The following is a 9,608-nucleotide window of genomic DNA, read 5'->3' on the forward strand; positions in this document are numbered from 1 at the left end:
AGAAATTATTAGGAAAAGATTCATGTTTTGAGTCACCTTGTACAATAAAACACATTATGATTGAAGCACCGAAGAGGAACAACCACACAGAGGTTGTTGTGAATATTCTCCTCTGGAGGGCTGGTCTGGGCAGGTTGGTGGTCGTGACAGATGCTTAGCCAATCAATCAGGCCCTATTAAAAGGGCTCGTTTTCAGCAACCTCACATGAGGATAGAGGGATCCTCATCACGTTTTCCTGTTTGAAGAAGACAGTTACACTTGAGTTGCAGAACCAATAATGAACACATCCATAGATGGAGTGCAGAGTTGTATTCACATTCACAAAAGCACCGTGCTTCGTCAATTACAGAATGCTTTGAAAACCAAGAGCTTTAAATTACATTTTATTCATTCATCATGAAACATGCATTCATTTATTTCAGGGATGTTTTTTTTAAGTTTCATTTTTGCTATCTTAAAATGAATGCAATGCCAACGCTAGAGACAGCTGGACATGCCTTGCAAGTGTGTTTTGGGTTTGATATTCTGAACCTTTGACTTTATTGCGCATGGAACAGCACGTTGGATTAAAACTCTGGAGCACTGCCAGTCTTGAGAGGGCCATGACTGGAGGTGACAATCAGAGAGCATAAATGCGAAGGAGAGCCACTGAGCTTTTAGAAAGGAATAGGAGTAGTATTGTAAAAGTGTAACCAGTGATACTTTTGAGAAAACATAAATTTCAAAAGTGACAGTACCTTCGTTATTTTGTTAAAATGAAGTTCAACCTGTTTTATTGTTAATTAAAAATTGTTTACAGTTGTCTATGAACTGGAACTCAGCCAAAATTGGTGAACTATTTCAGATTCTCAGCACTTGTAAAAACTGTAATTCAGTGCAGAAGGGGCACCACATTTTTAATGTCTCTTTTTTTAATTGCTCCAAGTGTCACAATCGCTACTCCTCCTCTTAAGGGCGCTCCAGGCCTTCCTTGTTCTGCCCCATTACCCGCACCTGTTCCTTATTCCAGCCCCTCTTCAGTTCCCCCTTAAAAGCCAGAAGCTGATGTAATTCGAGGCACTTCATTGAATTCTGTTTAGTGAGAGCCTGGGTCCTGCTGCGTCTGGCTCCGTTATGGTTTTAACTTTCTGTTCCTGATCCCCCCCAGCTGGTCTCAACCCGGTTCTCGTTTTTAATTCCCTGGAAGGATCGCCTGGCCTTGGATTTATGCTTCTGTTTTCTTTTCCCGTTTGGACTTCATCTTGGATTGTTCGCCCCGGACTCACTTCCCCTGGACACCTGCACCCCCTGGACACGCCCTCCTGTCTCCATACCCGTCTCCTGCATGACTTTTTCCTAGTGTTTTCCTCACAATTCCGGATCGTGTCGTCTGCATAGGGCCCGGAAAGAACTGTTCGTGACACCAAGAGAGTTTAAGTGGTGCAAAAGACTGAGCCTGCAAACCGATTCATACTGAACGTCCCTGTTTTTTAAGGGTTTGAAAGAAACTCAACAGTATTTTATCTCACTGAACAATAACAGTGATGTGATCAATCTCAAACAAACCACAACATGTTGTAGTCTGAAGAGACGTTTGGCACAGCAGTATATTCAAATCCCATGGAAGAGCAAAAACAGATCTGAGACAAGACATCTCATTATGGTAGCCGTTGAGATGTAACCATGGGTATAGACGGCACATAGAGCATGCGACTTCTGTATGCCTGGGGCTGCTCAGGTGCTGAACTGTGCAGGAGCATGACCCCTGCTGTAAACAAGAAGTGACACAGCAGCTGTGTCGCAAGGGCTGGGGGGGGGGTCTGTACAGCCACAATGTAAAATAAGATAAGGCTGCCACCTTGACACAACAGGGAATGAAAAGTCCAAAATGTACAGTATAATGATTAACATGCTGTAATACACAGTTTAAATGTAAAAGTCTAAAGAGTATACAACTTAAATTCTTAATTGAATAAAGATTGTCCCTCAGCAGTGATCAGGATTCGAAACCAGGTGTTTTCTGGCAACAGCTCAAATGCCGTACATGAGAGGTTAAGCTTTATTAGCTCCACCTGGCGGTGATTCCGGATACTATTATCTTACTGTGGTATTATACGGTATGATTTCCCCGCTCGTTTTGAATGGCTGCATCTGTACAATATCATATACTTAAACCAAGCCACTATATTTATAGAATGCTCTAATTAGACTTCAATAAACATACTACTGAACAAATAGCATTATTTATCCGTGTTTTACACACAACTATGAATACATCTTCATTTCACATCACTCCTACAGAAGTCCACACAAATTCTCCACAATTCTGTAAAGTTACACTCTCCACAATTACACTAAGCCCATTGTACTGTATATCTTTTGGGTTCCAAACTTTGACTTGAAAAAGGTTAGGGTTCACAGAATTATTTTTTGATGTCCTTCTTCTATTTCAGAGACATTGCTATAGCAAAATAAAACTCCTTCATTCTGTTGCTGAGGCACCAGATAAAGGTTTGATTGTTTTTTATTAATAATAATAATAATAATAATAATTATGGACTAGTATCCATATACTAGTGTATATGGATGCTGCACATTGGTGGTGGAGGTAATAATAAAATTATTATTTTTATTATTATAATAATAACCCCCTCCACCACCAATGTGCAGCATCCATATACACTAGCATCCATATATACATATATACTTTTAACAGCATATCTGTTAAAAGACCATACCATTTCTGTTGGCAACAATCAGGATTGGTCACATTGCAACTCTACCAACAAGTTATCAATACTGCTGGAAAAAAAAACTTACACTTATACAGTAAAGCGCTTTTCTGGACACTCCACTCAATGCGCTTTACAGGTAATGGGGACTCCCCTCCACCACCACCAATGTGCAGCCCCACCTGGATGATGCGACGGCAGCCATAGTGCACCAGTACGCTCACCACACATCAGCTAACAGTGGGGAGGAGAACAGAGTAATGAAGCCAATTCATTGATGGGGATTATTAGGAGGCCATGATTGTTGAAGGCCAATGAGAAATTTAGCCAGGATGCTGGGGTAACACCCCTACCCTTTTCAAGAAACACCCTGGGATTTTTAATGACCATCGAGAGTCAGGACCTCGGTTTTACGTCTCATCTGAACGATGGCACCTTTTTACAGTAGCTTTTTTGTTAGCTTGTTCCATACTCCCACAATCCTTTGAATAGGTACAATCAGGTTCAAAAGCAATTTATTTTGTCAAAGTCTGGGTTTTGTGGTTGTTGGACATATCTCAGATACTAGTTTAGAATCCTTTAAGGAAGTTGTCTGGTGTAGTATGTGGAGTATTCTACATTGTTGAGAACAAAGCCTGTTTGGTCTTTGTATAACAGTACAGTATATGATAGGGATCTCTATGAACTACATTAAGGCTTGGTTAAGGAAGAGTGTAATACTGCAGTTCATTCTTGGTTTTGGTGTAACTGTCCCTGTTAAAGTGATTTTTTTTAAATACCAGGCATATCTCTTATATGCCCACATACTGTATGAATGCTGTGAATTCACTAGGGGATTTGTCAATTTCTGAAGGCTATTATTCTGCAATAGATTACCTGCTTGGATTTTTGCTTGACTTATTTCATTAACTATAAGTTTACAGTCCACATTTAAAAGTCCTGGAAATATTTACTATGAAAAACATTTTTGGGATGTTTGTCCTGTTCAGATGTAACACAGATATTATTTCCTTAATTTTTAAACTTTTATGAAAAAAAACTTTCTCTACCATTTTAATAGAATGTAAAAGTTTAGCATTTTCCTCTTTTGCTTCTGACCCTATAGATGTTTTAATACTGTTTTTATAATGCTATTTTGTCATTAAGCTTTTCAGAGTATCAATTCTTTTCTGAGTTAGTGAAAAATGTGTTTGATTTATTTTAATTATTTGATATTAGGTAATGCTCCTAGTACAATACAAGTTTTTTGTAGTTTACATATTGTACAGAAAGGGAGTGAAATTTAATTCCATGCCTATTTCTTGTTCTGCACTGCCATCTTGTGTACAATCTTCATAATTGTGTTTAGAAAATTCTTTACTTAAAGGCCAACTGCAGTCCCAATTTCTCAGACTAGTTATTAAATCTCAGTAACAAAATTAGATGATGGTATAGAAAAGTTGTACAAATTCCAATTTAAGCACAAAATCGTGAACTTTGTGAAAGGACGGTATTGTCGCCATTGTTGTTAATGGATTGAAACAGCGGGTCTCGCCATGAGCGACAGTGAGAGTTTGAGTGAATTGAGACATGAAGCGGCCCTTCCTGCTCAGTAGCCACTTCAATGACTCATTAAATGTGATGTACAAGAGAATAAGTACACGTTGTCCAGCAGACATTTCACCGCAGAAATGTCCCTATTTGATCTACATACAGAGTTAACAAATTGTATTTGTTGGCACAACTGTCTTGAAGTCAAGAGCTATATTTCTATTGGATTAAAAGAGATGTATTTTCAAGCCCTTTTCTTTACAATCTAATAAGGGTTGTTTCACCTCACTGGAAATTTGGTTGCCCCGTTCTGAATCACAGAATATGGCGCTGTGCTTACCTGGAAATGTAATTTATTTTGTGATCTAAATTGGAGGTTTTGCACATAACTGTGTACTTTTTACATTCATTGTGGTTTGAAATGCACTCATCAATGCTCATTCCTTCTAACCCCATGATATAAAATCATGTTGCAGTTCCTTTTTTAATACTTAGCAGAAGAATTGTATTTTTAGTTTGGCCCACACAAGTCAACATTTGCTGTTGTTAAATATACTGAAAAGATCTAGACTTACATCACTTTTTCTGGCAGCTATGTTGTTAAATCCCACTCACGGACCACATTGTTTGGTAGTTATGCTTGCTAATAGTTCCCAGAGTCTGTGGAACTGCAACATATTAAGCCACTTTTTGACATGTACTTGGCTTGTACTGAGACTTTTTGGTGCATCAGTGGCCAAATACCAAACGATAGGCAAAGAGCACCTTTTTGGGTTTGGTTTGATAGTTATAGGTGAGCTTGAAATTGGCTTCTGCCTTTGATTAATACCAATATAAAATGTATACTTTTGTAAGCCTGCAAAATGTTTGAATATCTTAATTTTGTCCAAAATCTTCTTTCATCTTCAGTCTATTATCTTTTAGTGCAGTGAGCCATTTCTTCATTCGCAGGTTCTGAATGACATTTCATTTTATAAAGTCTTTCAAAGACTCTAATATTATAGTATGTGATGTAGGGGTATTATTTGTGACATGAAATATGTTAATTTAGAGTGATTTTACTTCACTCCACAATTGTAAATATTCATCAACAGTTTCAAAGGACAGTAATTTGACTGACAACAAACACACAATTCATAATTTTGGAAAATAAAGACTTGTAGGAAGATTTGGTTGTGGATTTATCAAAGGGCTCAGCAGCTATATCACCCTGTAACTCACAACTGGTAAAACACTGAAGTTAAGCAGGCGTTAGCTTGACCAGTACCTGGATGGGAGACCTCCTGGGAAAGCTGCTGGAAAAGGTGTTATTGGGACCAGCAAGGAACCATTACCCTGCAGTCTGTGTGGGTCCTAATGAACAAGTATAGCAATGGGAACATTATACTGTAAAAAAGGCTCTCTCCTTCAAATGAGACATACAGTAAAACTAAGGTTCTGACTCTCTATGGTCAATAAAAATCCAAGGAAATTTCTAGATAAGATTATGGATGTTAACCCTGGTGTCAGGGCTGAATGTCCCCCTGGCCTTTACCTATCATGATCTCCTAATAATCACTAAGTATGAATTGGCTTCATTACTCTCTTTTCCTCCCCATTGGCATCTGAAGGGTGGTGAGCGTACTGGTGCACTTTGGCTACTGTCGCATCATCCAGGGGGAGCTACAATACACATTGGTGGTGATGTAGCAGGACCCCGTTACCTGTAAAATACTTTGAGTGGAGCATCCAGAAAATTGCTATATACATGTAAGAATTATTAGTATTAAATTCACCCAATAACCCGAAAATCAACCGATAACAGGTGATATTTAGCTATGGATTGCAACATTGCGATATTGCGATAGACAATTCTGGGTGCCTTTGCTGTGCTTTGGGGTGTGTTTGAAATGAAGGAAAAGGATTAACTCTTGTTTTCCTGAAAAATTATTTTGGACCACTTTTAGAATTTTGTGTTGAGCCTCCCAACGGTCAGTCAAAAAAAAGAAAAAACATCAATGTCTGAAAAATCACTTTCAACATGCTGAACTTTCCTGTTTGTTACGATTTAAAGCCAACATTATGATAATTTGAGAAAAACTTTAGTAGAACCTGTAATCGTAGGCCATACAAGGGACAAGAATGTGTATTTCCAAAACATTTATGGCTAGAATGTGTCTTTCCCATACAACATTTAGATGCATTTTAGGGGGAAATGAAATTGTGTGATAACTCAGTCAAATTCACTTCAGATATGTTTAAAACTCCTTATAGTTGGCATTTAAAAAGATTCTGATTGATTCTGGAGTCATAATTGACCAGTTTCAACTCAGTCACTTCAAAACTCTGCTTTAGATAGAGGGTCTAGGGGTGCCCGAGCTAGTGTTAGATTTAAGATTTCCACAACGCATAGACAATTCTGGAAGCCTTTGCTGTGCATTGGGGTGTATTTGAAATGCAGGAAAAGCATTATCTCTTGTTTTCCTGAAAATTTATTTTGGACCACTTTTAGAATATTGTGTCGAGCCTCCCAACGGTCAGTCAAAAACTGGAAAAAACATTAACGTCTGAAAAATCACTTTCCACATGCTGTACCTTCTTGTTTGTTGCGATTTAAAGCCAACATTATGATAATCTGATACAAAATTTAGTAGAACCAGTAATCGTAGGCCATACAAGGGACAAGAATGTGTATTTCCATTACAAATATAGCTACATATTAGGGGAAATGAAATTGGGTGAAAACTCAGTCAAATTAACATCAAATATGTTTAAAACTCCTTGTAGTTGGCAATTTAAAAGATTCTGATTGATTTTGGAGTCATTTGAGATAAGTTCCAACTCTTTCACTTTAAGACTCTGCTTTAGAAAGAGGGTCTAGGGGTGCCCCAGCTAGGTTTAGGGTTAGGATTTCCACAACGCATAGACAACTCTGGATGCCTTTGCTGTGCTTTGGGGTGTATTTGAAATGCAGGAAAAGCATTATCTCTTGTTTTCCTGAAAAATAATTTTGGACCACTTTTAGAATTTTGTGTTGAGCCTCCCAACGGTCAGTCAAGAAATGGAAAAACCATCAAGGTCTGAAAAATCACTTTCCACATGCTGAACTTTCTTGTTTGTTCCAATTTAAAGCCAAAATGTTGATAACATGTGAAAAACATTAGTAGAACTTGTAATCGTAGGCCATACAAGGGACAAGAATGTGTATTTCCAATTCAAATATGCTGTAGCTGCATTTTAGAGGGAAATGAAATTGGGAAATTGGGTGAAATCTCAGTCAAATTCATATCAGATATGTTTAAAACTCCTTGTAGTTGGTAATTTCAAAGATTCTGATTTATTTTGGAGTCATTTGAGATAAATTCCAACTCTGTCACTTTAAGGCTCTGCTTCAGATACAGGGACTAGGGGTGCCCGAGCTAGGGTTAGGGTTAAGATTTCCACAACGCACAGACAATTGTGGATGCCTTTGCTGTGCTTTGGGGTGTATTTGAAATGCAGGAAAAGCATTATCTCTTGTTTTCCTGAAAAATTATTTTGGACCACTTTATGGAGTTTTTAATGAAAGTTCGGGAGGAATGAAGGCAGCCGAGCTCATTCGACACAGCTGCTGCAATTCTCACTAATTCTGACGTAAGCAACCGGTCTCCATAAATATCAAACGTCACTCTCTCCTCTTCCTCGTTCGTTTTCTGCATGGTTTGTCTTCGCCTAGCTCGAATCCGTGCTCCCTTCTCATGGATCTACAAATCCGCCGCTCCGACGAAGACCTTTTTGCAGCGCAGGAGACTCTCCCACCCTTCTCGTCCAGTCCACCCCCCACAGCTCCCCTCACCTCCGTCTCATCGCCTCCTTCAGCCGCCGTGCCACATCAGCGCCGCTCATCTCCCAGCCAGTCCTCACAAGATCCAACTCCTCGCCGAAGACTGCGTTCCGCTGTCGTAGTCCCTCTCTCATTACAAACCCAGCCTCCCCGTTCCTCCACGGCAAAATCTCCAAATAACCCCCGCTTCTCTCGAGGATGTCCCTGCCGCCGCGCTTCACGCACATCGGTTCCCCCTTCTCCTGGATCATCCCTCGTGACTTCCAACCGGACCGTAGCAAGCCTCCAGAGGATACTTCGAAAACATGGCGTCCATTTTAAAAGAAACGCTTCCAAAAAAAAAGCTTGTTTTCCCTGTACTTAACCGCAGTCTACACAAGGAAACATCAACTCCCCAGCTTCCCCCGGCGCCCTCTGATGACATCACCCGCGCTGCCGCCACTCATCCCAACGTGAGGACCCCGAGGCCGCCCGCGCCTCTGCCTGTCGCATCTTCTGTCTTGTCTTGTCTCGTCTTGTCTTGTCCTGATATGTCCGTGTCTGTCTCTTCCCCCAAGCAATCCATCCCTCTGCTGAACAACTGCACCCAGCCTCCTGCCCTAATCTCCTTGCTGCTGAGTCTAAGGCCCCAGGCTCACGCCCCCCCCTTCTCCGCTTAATCTAATTTCTGCACTCTCCTCTGTCTCTACCTCCGGCGTCCAACACGGCTCAAGCTCCGCCTTCGGCCCCGGTTTCTTTTCTTTCGGCCCCTGCTGCTGTCTCCACGGCCCGAAGGCCAGCTAGTAAACGACCCCCAGCTCAGCCAGCAGGCGGCCCTTACCCTCCCCCACCCCCTGGCGTCCAAGACGACTCAGCAGCCTCCTCAGTCCTTAACACAGCCTTCGCCCCTGCTTCATTTCCTCAACAGTCTTCGGCTTCCATATCCCAAGCCACCGAGCTTCAGGCCCCAGATCCGTCAAACCCCTCCTACCACAATCTGCTTTCCGCTCTTCCTCCCTCCTCATCTTCTCCCTTCCCCGGTGTCCAACACGGCATCCGTCATCCCATGCCTTCGGCCCTGGATTCCAATCTCCCCTTTACTAAGGACTTTCCTCTCCGAACAGCCGTTCCTCTCCCAGCTCCTCCTAACGCACTAAAGTTTAGTCCTCCTCCCATTCCCTTTTCACTCCGGCAGCAAATTCTGAGGCGGACGTCAATCTAGCTCACCTTCTCTCTTCCTCCACTTGCAACTCCGATTCTAGAACAGTCGACCGCGGCTCGATTTCCGTTACTCTCAAATCTTCTGACCCTCACTCTGCTTCAGTCCTTCGAATTTTCGACTTCTGCTTGGCTTTCAGCATTTTCCACGACATCACGTGCTCCGCCTTTCCCCAACGTCGTCAGGAACTCGACGATTACACGCACAGCATCCCCGATCTATCTGTCCTCTTCAAGGGCTCCCTGTTCTACGATTACCATAAGCAGTTCTTGGCCGAGGCCGCTGCCCGCCTACTCCAATGGAACCAGCACACCTACTGGGGGGCCCTCGACATTGAGCTTTACTGCCGCACTTTCACCGGTGTCC

This window comes from Atractosteus spatula, chromosome 4 (assembly GCF_055471065.1).
Source record: "Atractosteus spatula isolate fAtrSpa1 chromosome 4, fAtrSpa1.hap1, whole genome shotgun sequence".
Lineage (NCBI taxonomy): Eukaryota > Metazoa > Chordata > Actinopteri > Semionotiformes > Lepisosteidae > Atractosteus > Atractosteus spatula.